This window comes from Natrix helvetica (genome assembly GCF_964273705.1).
Source record: "Natrix helvetica genome assembly, chromosome: 2".
Taxonomy (NCBI): Eukaryota; Metazoa; Chordata; class Lepidosauria; order Squamata; family Natricidae; genus Natrix; species Natrix helvetica.
In genome coordinates, this window is record NC_138552.1 from 134,266,892 (window position 1) to 134,286,239 (window position 19,348).

Genomic DNA, 19,348 nt, shown 5'->3' on the forward strand with positions numbered 1-19,348 from the left:
GCAGGAGAAACTACTTTTCCATCCTATAGAGTGCACCAACGTAGGCAACCTGTTTTAAGCGTGGATATATTTTCAATGCAATCAACGGGCCTTTTGACTCTAACATGGAAGAAAATTCCAAAGTGCAGATACACAGGACTGTGATTCCTTTAAGGGGGCATTATGCATCAATTTGGCAGTGGAGGGAATAGCCATTAATTTTCTAGCAAAGCTTTTAGTTCTTGATTTGGAGTTATTCAACAAACTGGCTTTCATTGTAATATGAAGACATATATACTTATGGCATCGCTCTGTTCCCTGCTGGCCTTGTTTGTTGTTTTATGCATTTCTGCATCATTTAGAGTGTTCTCTTTGATGTGCATTCCTCCTGGATGTGCCATTTCCTTTCCAACTAATCAAAAGAAAAACCAGTTTGTTTGAAAAGGAGGTTTGAAGGTTCATAGGGCAAAATCATCTATTTTTAATTCAAAGTAAGAATGGTGGTCCTGTCTTTCTCTCTCTCCCCCCCCCATCTCCGTGTGTGTGTGTGTGTGTGTGTGTGTGTGTGAGAGAGAGAGAGAGAGAGAGAGAGAGGGAGGGAGGGAGAGAGAGAGAAGTCTTTTTCCATTATTATTCATTATTAGACAGCAGCTAATGTAACTCTTTGGGTCTCTTAATTTTTTAAGGATTTGATCCTTGAGTAACATTGCCTATTGATGCTTTTAAACTGCTCTGGACAACTTGCTTAATTTGGCTACTGAATTAATCAATTTTCAGCATTTGCACTATGTGGCAGGTCATAAAATATTGCAATATTTAGCATGCTGAGGGTTTGTCCAACACACTAAATGTAAAAAAATAAAAAAGGAAAAGTGGGAATCAAGATTAAAACTAACCAAGTTTAGCATTTAGGACAAATGCAGTTGTGGCATCTCTAACTGGCATGGTTAAACACATGGCACCAAGTCAGTCTGGTTCTGAGATTCTCTAGACTGAGTTGTAAAGCCAAATCCATGCTGTGGTTAACCACTAGAAAGATGAAATGCTGAAATTCTTGTTTGGGCAAAAACTCAATATACTTCAGTGCAGCATCATTAAAACAGAAAGAATAGGGGGGGGGAGCTATTTATTTAGAATCCAGATATATGACTAATTAAGCCTTTGTAAATCCTCAGCAGATTTGTAATCATAGGCCCCAAGGGGGATCTAAATAAATGTTTACGTTCTATATAGTGGATTGGTTCTGTAATGCAATTATAGATCTATTTCATGTGTAAATACATGTCTCATTCATATATATAGATATGAATGGGATATTAGGGGACTGGAGACTAAAACATGAAGAACGGTTGCAGGAACTGGGTATGTCTAGTTTAATAGAAAGAAGGACTAGGGGAGACATGATAACAGTGTTCCAATATCTCAGGGGTTGCCACAAAGAAAAGGGAGTCCAACTATTTTCCAAGGCACCTGAGGGTAGAACAAGAAGCAATGGGTGGAAACTAATCAAAGAGAGAAGCAACTTAGAACTGAGGAGAAACTTCCTGACAGTTAGAACAATTAATCAGTGGAACAGCTTGCCTCCAGAAGTTGTGAATGTCCCAACACTGGAAGTCTTTAAGAAGATGTTGGATAGCCATTTGTCTGAAACGGTATAGAGTTTCCTACCTAGGCAGGGGGTTGGACTAGAACAGTGGTGGGCAACCTTTTTTTTCAACTGAGCCAAATCTCGCCAAAACCACGATTGAAATTTATTTTGAGAGCCACATTTTTAAAACCGAAAATACATAGGATGGTACACTGTTTTTAGTTTCAATAAACTCTGGCATTTGAAGCACGCAAGTCTTAAAGCTGTCAAGTTGCAAGACCCTTGCACCCCTAACCCTTTAGAAAAAAAACCAGGGTCTTCAAACCTGACAGCTTGAAGACTTGTGGACTTCAACTCCCAGAATTCTGAGAATTGAAGTCCACCAAGGGCATCAATCATATTAGCCCAGGGATCTGCAAAATTGGCTCTTAAGACTGGTGGACTTCAACTCCCAGAATTCTGAGAAAAGAAGTCCACCAGTCTTACAACAGCCAAATTTGCAGACCTCTGTGTTAGCCCAAAGCCTGGCGCTGGGTGGGCCTTGCTCCCCCATTGGTGGAGCCCTAAGAAGCGAGGAGGGAGAAAAAGAGACGTAGGCCAAGGAGCTTCCACCCCGCCCCCTCCCAGGAAAAATCTAACCGGGGAGCCAGGCGGGCAGTAGCAAATGAGCCGATCACGCACGGAGCGTGATCGGCTCATTTGCTACTGCCCGCCCGGCTCCCCGGTTAGATTTTTGCTGGGAGGGGGCGGGGGGAAGCTCCTTAGCCTCTGTTTCTTTTTCTGCCTCCTCGCTTCTCGTCCCCGCCCGACTTCAGGATCCTCCCTAATCATTGTGGGTCGAAAAGAAAAAAGGGAAAGGGGCGCTTGTTTTGAAGTGCCTGAGAGGAGGGAGGGGAGCGGGCGCCCGGCACACAGATGAGCCGCATTAAAATGTGTAAAGAGCCACATGTGGCTCGCGAGCCGCGGCTTGCCGACCACTGGACTAGAAGACCTCCAAGGTCCCTTCCAACTCTACTATTGTATTGTATTGTACTGTATCTATGGATATGAATGGGAGTGTGTGTGCATGTAGTTTGAGGTAAATCCCATTTAAAAAAAATATATAACTTTGATTATAACATCTATCAATCATTTTAGACATTTCTGTTTCACATCTAAAGCTTGCATAAGCCTACAAAACTTATGTATGATCAGTAAGATTGTCATGGCCAACAGGTTTACAACCTAAAAGTTGCAAAATAAAGGGAAATATAGAAAGATGAAGAAAACTGCAAACTCAAGAGCATATTTTTTTAAAAATGCTTAAAATCCTAATAACCAGCTAGAACTGAAATCATTTGAGGACTTCAGGTTTATGCTGGTTGACCAGCATACATGACCAGTGGCACAAAAGTGACTCTCACTTCTACATCTTCATGCCCAGGATGCTCCTTATAGTTCTGGAAGATAAGCTGACCTTGTCACACAATCAATACAACTGTTGCCAGAGGGAGAACAGTTCTTCATTCAGATTCTATACCTCCATCACGTATCAATATATGAAGAATGAAAACAACATATTGGTCAAGAAGTAGCAAGAAGTCTTGAGTCTTGAAACCGCTGTAAGTTCCCTTTAGAGACCAATGAATTCAGCCCCTGATCATTTTGCTACGTATCCAACCACATTGATAGTGTCTCCTGAAGCAGCAATGGAAAGGGGAGTTTTTATTTATTACCATAATTTCCTCCTTATTTAGGTTTAATTTCAGCTCCTTCTACCATCATCCAGTCCATCAAGCTTAGGTTAGAGCCAGCAGAATCACTTGCTTAACATTCCAACCTTCATTGGGACCATTGTTTTAAATTTAGATATTATTTGAATGATTGAATAAGGACAATCATTGAGACTTCTGATAAAAATGGGAAATTTATGGAGAGGAATCTCACTAATTTTTCTATAATGAGTTAAAGAACTATATTCATTCAATTAATTATTTCACTGTTCATTTGAGTGTTTATAAGCGTTCTTGACTGCTACTTCTATGTTATTTTGGTGGTGGTTGCTTTTAAATTCTGTCTGTTTTTGTTGATTTTTACTCTGTTTTAATGAAGACAGACTAGATTAGATAGATAGATGATAGATAGATAGATAGATAGATAGATAGATAGATAGATAGATAGATAGATGATAGATAGATAGATAAGATAGAGATAGATAAATAGATAGATAGGAGAAAGAGTGAAGGAAGGAGAGAAAGAAAGGAAAGAAAGAAAGAAAGAAGAAAGAAAGAAAGAAAGAAAGAAAGAAAGAAAGAAAGAAAGAAAGAAAGAAAGAAAGAAAGAAAAAACTCAGTTATGTAGAAGATTCATAAAGCCAGGGGAAGAAAAAGTATTATAGAAATATAAATAGGAAAAAAATTAAAAAAAACAGAATGACAAAATGTACTCATTCTTGAGCAAGTTTTGTGCAATACTGTTTTCATAAGAAAAAGAATGCAAGGCTTCCTGTTAATATCAGGGATACTGCCCTAATATAAAATAATATAAAGATACATGGGAAAAATAAATCAAAGATTACAAAAATAAAACTGTATCAACTTCGTAAACAGTAAAAATAGATAACTATATAAAATGACAGTACCAGATGGTTAATGTTGTTTATAGTTAAATAGATGAGGCATAAAAAGGCAGGGAAATGTGAAAAGTTAAGAAATGTTCAAGGGACATATCATTTATTTATTAAAAGTATTTGCAGTCTACCCAGTAACAAAGTTGTCTGTATAATTTATCATGCCAGTGAAATATTAAAATACAGTAATCAACCATAAAACAGCAGAGAACTCAAACTATATGCAGTGACAATAAAAAAGATTCACAAGCCACACTGAGCAATATACACATCTTTTAAAGCAATTTAAGAGTTCTAAATGCATCCCACATTAAGAAATAGAGGAGCAGCCCAGAGGTGGGTCTATAAAAGGAACCAAATTTATTATGGAGAACAGGAGGAGGGGAAGCCAATGAGAAAATGTTGATGAGGCAAAAATAATACAAAAACCAGAAGTGTGACAACATTTGAAAATCACAAGGACATACAATTTCATGATGGACTGAGAGGAGATCTGGATCCCCTCCTGATCGGTAAGGACTCAGACTCTCAGAGTCAAACAATAAAATATCCCTTCTCTATCCTAATCCCTGTATGAGTCTGTATAAATCAGTAAAAATTGAGACAAGCTAAAATGCAAAGATGTGCAGATAAATGTTAGTACAAACACCCTTTCTGGTCCTAAAACAGACTTTCTGGGTAGTTGAGCATTTGCATTCTTCTTCATTAGTCATGATGATGGGTTGATTTGCTATGAATAAGTCTGAGGAATGCCCAGCCTCAAATGAAAATCATGCCCATATGCTTGTCTCTTCACCATTGGGTGAACCAGGTGATTTCGAGTCTACAGCAGTGGTGGGTTTCAAATTTTTTTACTACTGGTTCTGTGGGCGTGGCTTGCTGGGCATGGCATGGATTGGTGGGCGTGGCTTGCTGGGCGTGGCAGGGGAAGGATACTATAAAATCTCCATTCCCTCCCCGCTCCAGGGGAAGGTTACTGCAAAATCCCCATTTCGTCCTGATCATCTGGGACTCAGGAGGCAGAGAATAGATGGGGGCGGGGCCAGTCACAGGTGGTATTTACCGGTTCTTCAAACTACTCAAAATGTCTGCCACCGCTTCTCCAAAACTGGTCAGAATCTGCTGGATACCACCTCTGGTCTCCAGGTACCTCCATGCCATTCTTACTCAGCTTCATATTGCAAATATGAGAAAAGCAAGGACCACTACAAAACAGGGTATCGTAATGGAAAAGCCACATAGCCCTGTTCTTTTTAAAGGTGACTAGCGAGCTGCACTTTCTACAGAGCCCATCCAAATTCAGCAGCTGTGTAAATGAGTTAAGAGCGCAACTCCTAGAATTCGTAGCTGACTTCTAGAATTCCTAGCCCAATCATATTCATTTAGAATTCTGGACAGCACCAGGTTCCAGAAAATTGCTGTAGAGAGTGGAAACTGCTACTCAGTAAATGACTGCATTTTCTTTTGTTTGTGTAGGATGTGCTTCATTTTAAAGTTGTATCTAAACATTTACTTGTCCCAAAAGTAGAGAAAAGCAAACAACCGCAGAGTAAATAACAGGCTATATACTGTGTCCGTGTGTGTATGCATATCGTTGAATAATTAAGATTCAATGATAGTCCACATTCACCTCATTGCAGAAATTAAAGAGAACTCATTCAAAATGTAGCCAACCTTTCAGTGGGTTGAATTTACAATCTTAAAAAAAAAAAACCTTGAATTTTTAATTGGCATCCTCTCCTTCTGCTACTTGTTCATTTCTTGCGCTGTTGCTCAAGAGTTTTTGTTTTGTATCCTCTAATCATCTTTAATGCCTTGCATTTTATTTAGTTCAGTCACCCTCTATTCTACTGCATTAGGCCTGATCTCCAACATGCAGCTCCAACCTTTGTTCTGTTCTCATTAAATTATGCCCCTGTGTCTGGGCATACCCATTTTTCACTGTGAAAAATTCCTGGTTAAGAAAACAAAAATGGGCTTTAACAACTGTATAATTAAAGATGGCAGGGGGCAAGAACATCTTAAAGACAATATTAAGCGAAAGGAGGGCTAGACAGTGAGAACAAAGCCATGATGAGCACATTTTTTTCACTGTTGTCTATGATTACGATTTATTTGTCAAATGGAGGTACTGCACATCTGCCTCTCAGATGATGGTACTCATAAAATATGTCAGATTATTGTTATCATTGTTATCGTACTCATATGTCTAATTATTGTTATGTTTATCACAGTCATAATAGATGAGAAAATATTAGGGGGAAATTAGAAAAAAATCAGGAGAGAGAACTTTCCATAGTATTTGCATCTTCATTTGGAGACATGCTATATTGACTGAATCTATCTTAAAATGCAACCTCGGTCAAGCATAGTGAGATCATTCTTTAATGTTGACCTGTGCAAGGCTGTCCGCAGAGTGTTCTCCATCAAGAAAGTCAAGATGATGGCTATGACTTCATGGTTTAAACCCTCACTATTCTATTGATGTTGATACCCTAAGTGGCAAGGCTTCAAGCTTCTCTCTTTTTCTCTCTCTTTCTTTCTCTTTCCCTCTCTCTCTTCCTCCCTCTCCCTGCCTCCCTCTCTATCTCTCTCTCACACATATAAACACACAATGCCTCTGCTATGCACTGATGCTAATAGGTTGACTTTACTAAGCTCGTTGAATCTACCAAGCTACGTAAAGTTTAAGGAAATAAAATTCTAACCTCTTTTATAGCTAATTTCAGTCAAAGATCAAGAAGGTTGATGCCTACAAAGCATGAGAGGACAGTTCTGCAAGGCTCATTATCTGGATTATCACATCACACTGAGTCATGATTTAATCACAGTTCATTGCATAATTCACAACTAGCTGCATTCATCAACCATCCAAAGCTATTCCTGATTCACATCCACCCTGGATGGCTTTACCCAACACACTAAAACAAGCTACCTTATGTATGAACCAAGTGATCATCCCATTGGCATGAGGAAGAACTACAAGGGAAGGATACCATGCTCTTCTGCAGCCGATTGTCATTGAATAGAGCTTGTAATGGATTATCCTCCAGAACTAGCTCTTCTTTACTGGAGCAAAGTTCCAAATTTATCTAATTCCCATGTCATTCTTGGGGTTATAAGGTGCACATGTTTTTACATGCTTCCTTTCCTTTAGGCATTATGCATGCAATATGTTCTGCATAATGTTCTCAAAACAGTAGATAATGTGAATTCTGTTATCTGAAAAGTAAGGATTTGCATGATGACACGTTTCCCACAGATGAAAGATTTCGACATATGGGCTGGGTTTATACATTGGGCTAATTCTCTAAGCCCAAACCAATGCACTGCATTATAGTTTAGTGGGATATATTAACTCAACCACAGAAAGACAGTGTGTCGAGGAGAAGGTTAAACAAGAATTGTTCTCAAGTCCATGTTTTCTCTTCCCTCTTCCTCATTCCACTGTCTATGGCACTGTACCAGTCCAGAATTAGTTCCACACTTATTTGGGACACAACATAGAAGGGTTTGGGATTTAAGTCAATTTATTTCTGGTTTTGTATGAAAACTTGGTTTTTCCTTTAAACTGTGCCTGTGAAAAGCCCTGGACAGTCTGTTCTTACCTCACTACATTGTCCATCTCCTGAATTAAGGCAGCCATTACTTTTTCTCTCTGCTCTCCCCCACACAGGACATCCCAACATGCGTCTAGAAGCATCCTAGAGTGGGGCAAGAAGATGACTGACTTTTAAAGTCATCTTCTCCCATTCTAACCACTGCAGGAACAGAAAATCAAGGTTGCAGCTATGGAGGAAAGCTCCTCATTTCAACCTGATAGCTCCAATGGGTTTTTAAGAGCAAGAAAAAAATGGTGGAGAAGAATCTATGATGCTTTCCCTCCTAGTCATTACTCATGTTTTGTTTTACCGGCAACCAAGACGACAGGGATACTGAAAATGCGGACAGGGCAGGAGTGTGCTAGCAATATCTTTTATTTCTCTTTTTAATGGCATGAGGGTAGAGCAGTGATGGCTAACCTTTTTGTTGTTGGGCACCCATAATGCAAAGCACCCCCCCCCCCACCTGCACTGCACTACTGGTCTCCAAGTTGATCTTGGCATTTCCTCCAGGGGGCCAGTGGAGGCCGTTTTCACCCTTCCCAGACTCCAGGAAAGATTCCGGAGCCTGGGGAAGACAAAAAACTCTGGTAGGCCCGTTGGGCCCATTTTTCGCCCTCCCCACGCTCCAGAGGCTTTTCTGAAGCCTGGGGAGGGTGAAAATGGTCGTCCCCCGGTCCTCCGGCAGGCCGAAAATCAGCTGGCCAGCAAAAAATCGTGCTGGAGCTGACGGCTTGCGTGCCGGCAGATATGGCTCCACAGGCCACCTGTGGCACGCATGCCATAGGTTTGCCATCACAGGGGTAGAGGATACAAACTTTATACAATCCTGTTCACTAGCATCTACTTGCTTATGATGATCTGGGCATCTTCCTGATTTTTTAAACTCTGCAGCAAGAAAGATGATCACGGGATAAACTTCAAGCTAAAATTCATGTAAAAAAAATTCACGGACTGGAAGCCCTGTGTGTTTTGTGTAAAAGAGGTACATTGGGGTTTGGAAACATTTGATAAAAGAGGAATCAACCATCTGTAATGGTACTGTTCAAGTTATCACTTAACAATATCTTCTACTTTTACTATGAGAACTAGGACAGAGAATAAAACACGCAAATTACATTAGCAAAAGTTCCATCCTGTACCTTGCCTCTTAATTAGTGTGAGAGAAAAGTCAGAAGCCCTACTATATTTCCAAACTGGATTATATCCTTCCAAAAGCAAATAGGTTTGTGCTGTGCTGTTGCTACAACAGCTGCTCTGATTTGAGAATAAAAGAATGCAGGCTTTGTGTTGTGGGATCTATTATTGATCAGCCCAAGGTTAGGAGAACAGGAGGGAAGGGCAGTTCTCCTTCTTTTGAACTGTGGTATGTACTTTTCAGGCTCACATGATCTAGCAGAAATAACAAAAGCAACGCCCCCCCCCCCCCCATCTCACAAGCTGCTCTCTGCAGGACTGCACTTGTTGAAAATTAATCAGATGCACCCATTTGGGTAATTTTAGACTCTGACTCCATTTCTCACAACTGGCTCTATTGTGGCACCATGTAGTACAACAGATGGGTCTGCAGAGCTTCTGATGGAAGGAAGAGCTCTTCTTCCCCCACAACCACCAAAACCCAAGTTTTGCTCATATCTGAAGCCTTACACACATATTAGCAACCTTATAGCGCAGATTCCTTAGCAGGTGCTTCCAATAAATATTTGAAAGGGGATGGGAAGGAAGTCCCAGTTTTGAATTGCACAGAGGAAAGTCTAACATTAACAGGTTGATGAACACCTGCCCTCCTTTACATTGTACATTTTCAGGATCAAACAAAAACATTAGTTCTAGTCTAAATTGCATCAGATTTAGTTATTTCCTCCATACCTTTAGCAGAACTCCATTAATGTAGGTCCTATATGTAGTAACCCCAAATAAAACACTTGCCCTGGGTGAGTTTCCTCGCTGGGCCCAAAACAAAAGAGCAAACTGAAAGGGTGAAGATAAGAGCCAGCTTTGCTCGTGCATTTATTTATCAACTTGCTAGATACATATCCTGCTTTGAGTTCAGGAGCTCACCCCCATTAATCTGATGTGCACAAAGGCAGTGGACATTTTTCTCTATCGTAGAACAGCTTCAGCTGCTTCAGTGCGTACATAAAAGGCTAGGCTGCATTTAAAGGCAGGACAGAAATTCTAATAATTACCATCACCCCCAATATGTGTTTCGGCTGACAAGTAGCAGATCCAAATCTTCAGATCTCCAGGCAAAACTTCCAAAACAATCCTGCCTCAAGAATAATAATCGGAAGAAAGCAACAAAAGAAATGTGTGTGTGTGTGGGGGGGATTTCTACCATGGAGAAAGAGGGAGTCTTTGATACCTATCTCCTCTGGATACTTTTTTAAAAAAATGAAAGTCTCAACAGGAATGTGAAAGGATCATGGTTTTGCATAGCTTGGCTAAAGGAGTTGCACTGTTTTAGCCAGATGTAGGTGCTATATCTGTATATTAAAGTAAGCTTATTGGTTAGGTAATCAGTCACCTAGGAGAGAACACTGATTTGCCTTCTAAGAACTTAGAAGATCAACATGAGCTGAAATAATTTTAGGTAAGAAAGAAGTGGAGTCAGAGAAGGAGAAGTTTTTAGTTTGAGGTAAAATACAATGGCTTTTGCTGAAGCAGTACAATTTTTCTAATATTTAGGATTAATATTTTAAATGTTATAATAAAGCAGCTGAGGAAAACAAACCAATCTTAACATAACATTTGCTAGTTTCGAGCTGCAAGCTTGCCGTACTTCTCCTGTCTCAATGTTACTCACCCTTTGCTCTCAATATATCAGGTAGATAGCCTGGCTTAGGATAGCTCATTACAGGGTCAAACCTGATATTAACAATCATACGGCCACAATTTAAGTCTTATTTCCATGCAAGTGCACACATCAGATTGCAGGCCAATTTTCTTATCTGCTGCACATTATGGGGGTCATATTTAATTAAAACACAGAAGATTAGAATAGCAAATAAAATTAACCCTCAGACTTATCTACAAAGTCAATTAAGCAATGATAACCCATTCAATACATTAAATATTCAATTTATAATGAATATTATGTTTGCTCAAAAGGACAACCTATTATTAGCCAAGAAGATCTGAATGCAAGAAGATTTTCCCCAGAAGACAATTCTCCATTTTTTTTTAAAAAAATGAGATTGTATTTGAGCAAAACTAGCTTTCTTTTCAGATAACCACAGTATTAACCAGCTGAGAACACTTCTAAAAAATGGGGCTAATGCTACTTTGCAGCTTTCAAAGCAAAAAGTGTATTTGAATAATTCCCTTAATAGATTTAGAAACAAGCAAGTATTTATTCCCACATTCATTAACTTTCCACAAGTAGAGTAAGGAAAAACTATTCAACAAATAGACCAGAACAACATAGAGTATTTACAATGACTGCCTCACCACAGACATGAATAGTAAATCAGATGGTGACATTGTTCCATTTAAAGCACCAGACTATTTCTTGAAATTTTAATAAAGATTATCTCAAAGCAGACTTAAACAGATCAATAGGTAATTTTTCAAATCATAATACAATTTTTATTATGGAGCACCAAGGTACTTGCTCAGTATTTGCCAATAAAGATACATCTCTGAGCTGAAATACATCACTCGGTCAATTTTTATTTCATTTAGTCAGCCATCAACTTAATTCTTATAATTTAGAGAGAGAAACTATGGAATTGGCTCAGATGAACATTTGCTATTTTGTTGGGGAGATGAAAGAATCGCTTTGGAGAATTTTGAATTAAACCAGTGTTTCTCAAACTTGGCAACTTTTAAGATGTGTGGATTTCAATTCCCAGAATTATTGGTTAGGGAATTTTGAGAGTTGATATCCACACATCTCAAAATTGCCAAGTTTTGAGAACACTGGTTTCAGCCACTCCAAATAGTCTCTGAATGAGATGCAATAAGCTTTTTTGGCACACAGTTGAACAGAATGTGACTTTGAATCTACTCATCATTTCTGGATCATTTTATGCAGTTCTCCAAACATTTCCAATTCTGAACAGCAAAAGCAAGCAAACAAAAACTTTGGTTTTTTTTTAAGGGATTACTTTGGAAAGGTTAACCTTGGGCTAATTATTTTCTTTGGGTATTTATGTTCTCAGTAGTGTTTAATGAAAAGATTTGTATTGGTTTCAGTGCAACTTAAACTACACAGGTTTTAAAGAGCTTTTCTTCTTATAACACTATTAACTATATTAAATATTGTCTTCTTAAATCCACAAAAGCTGCCTCCTGACCAACCATCCTTATTTTTTTGTTTCTAAGGGTTCCATTCAGACATCACACTAAAACAAGGTTGAATTAATGTCTGAAAGCAGGGTCATAGTAATGTGTGAATTGGCCAACAACCACTGGAAAGATGGCAGGCTAAAATCAGACACAGCTACAGTATATTCATAACCCATTGCTTGCTTAGAAACTCCTGTTCAAGAAGGAAATCAAAATGATATCAGAGGCAAGAACAGAAAGAGTGCAGCACTTTCACCCTCCAACATTTGTTAACTTAATACTGTTTAAGGCAACTGTCTCATTCTATCTAATAACGGAGTTGTCTATGTGCTAGAAAACCCATGTTCTTCATGCAAGACTGTTGAAGATCTTGAGCAGATGTCTCTGGGTAACCTCCTCCCCTCTCCCTACCATATCTGGGCAGATTTCTCCATAATGGATGGATGGCAGAGGCTCTCTAAGAGCTGGCAGCAAACCAGAGCAGCTTCTCTGCAGTTAGGAAGTACTCATGCTGTCTTAGGTGGCCACCTAAGAAGACTTTGTGTTGAATTCTTGGCTGTCAGATTTTTATGGCTAAGATTTTGAAGGTCAGCTAGTGACCTTTTGGTGATAGAAGGGGGGGATACATCTATAGGCATGTCAGCGTGTGTTGAAAGATCCATTTGTGTCAACTAGTATAATGCATAATGATTTTCCTTTGAAGCACCTACTCAAACTTTACAAAAGTTCCTCTGCAGTGAAGCCTGCCTTTTTAGTAGTTATATCCATGAAGAGCTATACCCCCATCTCCAAAACTTTGTGGCCCTAGCCATTCTCATAATCACAGGCCCCAGTAGATGTGGACATGAATATGTGCATGGCATCTGTCCCATCATATCATATCATACAATATAATCTTTTTAATGCCTAGAAATTTGTTGTAGATCCTTGGGAGTTTATAGATCTGGACACAGGACAATGGCTTGACATTACAAGTTGGGGAAGAGAAGGCCCTCATTCTAGGGTCATTTTGGGCAATCAAAAAAAAGGCTAAGAAAGGAGATCCACTTTAATCATAGTTGGAAAGCTTGTGATGCACGCACAATCATCCGCTAGTTTCTCAGACATGGAAGGGCTGAAAAATGCAAGAATTCTAAACTGGGTATTCCATGGGATAGTGAACTTTGCAGAAATAAGCCATTCTCCCTATCTGTCACAAACCGGCTTGCCATTTCAGCAGAGAGATACCTGCAACCCCTCTCTGTGGGTAATCATCCTTGAATACTGTACCCAAAGATGGCTTTGCAGAACAGGGCTATTTGACAAATCGGTCTTATGAAAGCTTCCTCCCTTCACTCAACTTTCTAATGATGGATACCAATTTCCCCTTGGTTAAATATAGTACAATTAAGAAGAAGGGAAATCTCCCAGTTAAATACCCTCCAATTAGTTCCTTGCCCCCCTAACCCACTCCAGTGTTAAATGGTTATGGAGGCCCAATTCTCATCCCATGCTGGTGATGAAAAGTTTTGCTGGAGTTCAATTGCACTTGGTAATTACAGAAATTAGCTTTCAAGTTTAGATCACTCGGCTGTGCAAATGGGCTCCTCAGGTGGAATGCACATCAGTCAACCATGAAGCTGGAGAGGCCCTATTCTTATATTTGACACCACCACATTCATTCAAGTGAAAGAGATCGGTTTCAGCATAAGAGCAAGATAAAAGTGGCCTGGGGGCACTTATGAAGGCCTCTTTAACTAAAAGGAAGTCTTGCTCAACATGTTCTCTCTGAAAACACACCTTGACATACAGTAGCTTTAAATCCTCGTAAAGGGATTAGCTGGATGGGTGGCATCTACTCTCCACTCAGAAATTCAACAGGGTGTATTTTCTAATACTTGGGAGAGAAACCATACCAGTTAAATTGTGGTCTGCCACGCACCTGTTAAATGAGAAGGGGTGGAGCAACCCAGTCAGTTGTTAAATACTTGCCATTCTCTAATATAAGGCATATTAAGTCAAAAGTGGTCATACATGAAGAACTATCCACACGCCTAGCATTATGATGATAATTACCAGTCAGGTCACAGCTCTCATCCAAAATTGCAAGGAAAATTACAATTTCTTTAGCCCAGAGAACATTGGATTTTTTATTTTATTGGTTTTTCACAGCACTGCTTTACTGTCTCTTGCAAAACTGAGCTCTATTATTTCATTTCTTAAACCTGTCCTATTTCTAATTTGGAACAAAAGTGCCTTGGGTCAGGGTGATCACATCTGGATACCCCATACCACTCTAATGCTCATGGTTTCCATGACATTTTTTTTAGAATGATGGTAATCTTATGCGGCAGGTTCTGTTTTACAGAATAGAAAGATGAGCAAGATCTGAGTAGGAAGGACGAGGGAAAGCTGCATGAAATGCTGAAGGCTCCCACTGGGCCATCGTTCAATCTAGAATACTTTCCGGGATCCTCCTGAGGTTCAGACAAATTTAGTGATACTATGCTGTCAATTATCTGCCACTTGCCTAGTTTGGAATACAAATTTATGCAGCTTGTAGAACTTGGTTGCATTATGAATTCTTCCTCAAAGAAATTCTCCTCTTGTCTGGGAATTCTGGAGACTCTTAGGTTGTCAGCTCCATTAGGAAAAAAGCAGATCCGGAAATCAACTCCCGAAGATTACAATGACAGTAGTCCTCATTTAACAACCAGTCGCTTACCAATCATTTGCTGTTACAATGGACCTCCCCAGCGGATAAGTAATTCCTTTTTGAAGTTCTGACAGCTACATACACATACCCTGTAGTCACGTGATTGCATTTTGGACCTCTGGCAACTGCAGCGTCCCATGGTCATGTGGCATTCTTTGCCATGTTTACTTCTGGTTTCCAGCAAGAAACACCCATTGGCCAAAACAGGCAGGCAAGCAAGCAAACAAGCAAGCGAGCAAATAAATAAATAAATAAATAAATACATATTTAAGTAAGTAAGTTCAAGATCTTGTGAAATTCCCAAAGACTCTTATGCCCCAAAAGATTGCTAGCTCCTTTCCCCATTGATGGAATGAATGCAAACCCCTCCAGATTTATAGAGAGGTGAGATTTATTCAGAGGGTTGATACACTCAGGATGGTAATGTCTTCTCTGTAGTTAAGAGGCATCTAAGGCAAGAAAAACAGAAGAGAGAAATATAGTTGTTTATAAACATAGTGAATGCAGCCTTTAGTGACTCATCTGGCCATAAGCCTTGCTAAAATCAATTGGACTAACTTTTAAATCAATATACGTAGGATAGGCTATAAGCTATAGATAAGCCATCTATTGAGTGAAGAACAAGATTTTCTTCTAAATGACTGTTCCAATTTGTAAGTGATAAAAGGACTCCAGCAGTTGTCATAACTCAGCAACCCTGTCCTTGGTGTTTAATGCCCCTGAATATTGTTAAAGCTTCAGAGCACCTCAGCTGGTGTCGATTTTGGGTGGCTCCAGTGATTTCACTCGTATCATGTTCTCGCCTAGCTCTGGCGGTTGTAGCAAGCAATGGAGAAGTCTGCCTTTTTGGTTTTACCCAAGCTTATCTGCAGCTCTCGTCATCGGTTGGGAAGGTAATCAAGCTGTCTTTTGACAGTTTGGGTTTTGCTACACAGAGGATTTTTAAACAGCAGCCAGTGATAATGACAAATAGCCTTCAACGCATCTGCCCTGCAGTGGGCTTGCCAAGCTCACACAACCTTTACTATGCAGTGGGATGCTCTTCTTCTCAAAATTAAACCTCAGTTTAATGGGACAGACTTGGAGCTAAAAGGTGTAGGACTACAACTCTGCAGCACTCTGCTTCATAGACGGAAGTCTCTTGCAAAGGGACACTAGTACAAGTAGTCCTCAACGTACAACCACAATTGAGCCCAAAATCTATGTTGTCAAGTGAGATATATTCCTTGTGAGTTTTGCCCCGCTTTACAATTTTTCTTGCCACGTTTGTTAAGTGAATCACTGCAGTTCTTAAATCAGTAACACAGTTGTTAGGTGAATCTGGTTTCCCCATTGACTTTGCTTGTCAGACAGTCGCAAAAGGGGATTGCATGATTCCGGGACACCTGCAACAGTCATAAATGTGAGTCAGTTGCCAAGCATCTAAATTTTGAGCATGCGACCATGGGGATGCTGCAAACGTCATAAATGTGAAAAACAGTCACGTCACTTTTTTCAGTGCTGTTTTAACTTCAGTCACTAAATGAACTGTTGTAAATTGAGGACTACCTGTACACTTTAAAGCAGTGTTTCTCAAACTTGGCGACTTTAAGTCCTGTGGACTTCAACTCCCAGAATCCCCCAGGCTGGGGAATTCTGGGAGTTGAAGTCCACAGGACTTAAAGTCGCCAAGTTTGAGAAACACTGCTTTAAAGGGAAGGACTGGTCAAAAAGTTCATTTTTTAAAATGCCATTGTAACTTTGAGCAGTCCCTAAACACATGGTTGCTACCACCTGAAATAGGTGCAGACCAGTGGTGGGATTCAATTTTTTCTACTACCAGTCCTCTGGGCGTGGCTTGGTGGGTGTGGCAGGGGAAGGCTACTGTAAAATCCCCATTCCCTCCCTATCAGCTGGGACTCGGGAGCCAGAGATTAGATGGGGGTGGGGCCAGTCAGAGGTGGTATTTACTGGTTCTCCAAACTATTCAAAATTTCTGCTACCGTTTTTCCAGAACTGGTCAGAACCTGCTGAATACCACCTGCAACCGGTGCAGACAGGATTAGATATAGTGGCCCAGCAACAACTAAGCTCCCACCATGCCAAGAATATCATTCCTGTGTTCCAGGCCCTGTGCTCGCCTTCCTCTTAGCCTCAGGATGCAATCAAAGTCCTTCTTGTCTCTAAAATGGCCCTGCCACCAAGATACCTACAAGACCATCTCCGGCCAATGGATTTGATCTGTACCCAACCCATGCACCCTGGGAGAAATTTTGGGTAATTTTCTCTTTCTACTTTCCCAGAGGAGGTACTTTTCAGGGGCAACAATTTATTTCACAGAACAGCCTCCCATTAAGAAACAAGGTTGGCATCCTTAGTCTCAATCTTCCGGAAATTCCTGAAAACAGACGTATTCCAGAGGGCCGCTAGCGAGCGGTGAGGTGTCTGGTTTGGGTGACGTTTCTGGTTTTAGAATGGCATATATTTCAATTCCTACGGTGGACATTTTATTTAAAATGCTTGGGCTGTTTGAAATTACTGTAAACTGCTGAGAGTCTTACAACTGCCGCAGAGACCGGCAGGTAGATAGATAAAATATATTTATAGATTATAGAAACCCCTCTGACAGCAGCTTTACTGCAAATTCTTTCCTCCGTGGTTAAGCAAAATACATTTTTTAAAAGAATCGACTGGTTTGAAGTGTAACAAATCTAGCAGATCAACTACCCATGAGGTTCCTTCACTTAACTCTGCACCTACATCTCATGTAAAGCTGGTAGCAAACTGAATGGCGCTTCCAGGCCTTCAAGGCCAAATTACACTCAGCTTGCTCCAGCATTGTTCCAAGCACATTTAGGATCCAAACAAAGTCTGTATACAGGTGAGCCATGAGCAACCAGTGATTTGAATATTGTTGCTGGTAATAAAAGTGCTATATCTCTGCCCTTTGGTATACCGAGTAATCTTAATGATCTCTCTGGTTCTTGAAACCGGATGGAGGCAGGGCATAAGGAGTGCCACCAAAACCTTGCCCCATAATTCATAACATCCCCAACTTTTAGAGACAAAGTGTGTGAAGGAGCATAAATGACACCTGATCCTCAAGAAGTGGCAATAAGTCCCTAAAGGAAGTGGGGAGCCATAAAGTTGGAAAGTAATAAACTTGTAATCTGCCCCATTGGGGTTCCAGCCAAATCCTTTCCTGATATTTTATCATTTATTTTATTAAACCGATTTATATAGACCCTCATCTTTTATTTCCTGCACTCACATTCAGGCTACTCAATGTAGATATTGTTGGTAGTAATATTTCCGTGATCCTCAAAATTCACATGATCCCCTTGGCTTGTAAAGAATGGAAGTCAGAAAATACAAAGGGCAGCGTAGAGAAGCTGATAATTTGGTGTTTTGTTTTGTTTCCTTAATATTGGAACTTGAGTTTATCCAATATAATTGATTAGACATTGTGACACTGCCTGTTTACTGATTTCTGGCATTCACAGCTGCATGGTCTGCTGAGTGGTTGTAAAAGCAAATTAGACAAATTTCTGGAAAAAAGAGTATCAATGGTTATTTAAGCATTTCAAAGAAATGGAACTTCCAGGAGCAGAAGCAGTACACCTGTAAATCATAGTTGCTGAAAAGTACAAAATGATTGAGAGCTACACCCTTCAGGAGTTCCTTATTAGCTTCCAAGGATGTAGTAGAAGCTCTGTGGGTTTTGTTTTCTCCCCCATCCCATCTTTTAAAAGTGCAGCTTTTAACCATCTCACTTAGGAGCTCTGTGGAACTTGGGAGATTCCTAACAAACAAAAAAAATCTCACTTCTTTGCACCCTCAGCATTAAAATGGCACTGCTATTCCGAGCCTGGAGGGGACCGCACTGTACCTACCTGCTGTAGGAAAGAAGGAACCTGTTCCCAAAAAGCAGGTTGGCAACCCTATTTTGCCAACACAACCAGCATGGCTCAATGCACAGGAATTCAAAATTACGTACTTGGCTCTATTTGCCCAACCTGTTTTTCTCCTATATTCCTTTTTATTATTATGGTGCTTTTAGGGCTCGTTTATGACAAAACGAGTTTGTGGGTTTGGGTGAGCTCTTATCAAAAGCTAATCAGGTTCTCACAGGAGTCTCACCTCTCCTGATTCAGAAGCTTCTGGCTAGTCTCTGTGGGAAACAAAACCCTGGATTTGGATGGAATGCTCTGTAATTCTTACCTGCTCTAGGGACAGAAACCTCACATTTCTTGCAGCAGATGTTTGGCGAAATAAAGAGAAATTGAGATGCATCTGAATAACCTTCATGGCTGAATCTGATTCAGGATACATACCAGCTTTGCATTTAGCAAACGAGGTAGGAGCAGACAGTACAGACTTTGGGGTGGGGGGGGGGTGGGGGTGTCTTCTTTTGGTTTAGCATTCACAGCTCTCAGGATGGGTACATGCGATGAGGCCAAGGGAGTTAAAAAGGCTGGATAGGTGGAGTTGGAAGGGCCTTGGGTGAGAGTGACCATGTCATATTAGAATACAATATAACACAAACACAAGCAATGGAACATAATGATACCAGAGTCCTAGATTTTAAAGGAGCTGATTTTAACAAA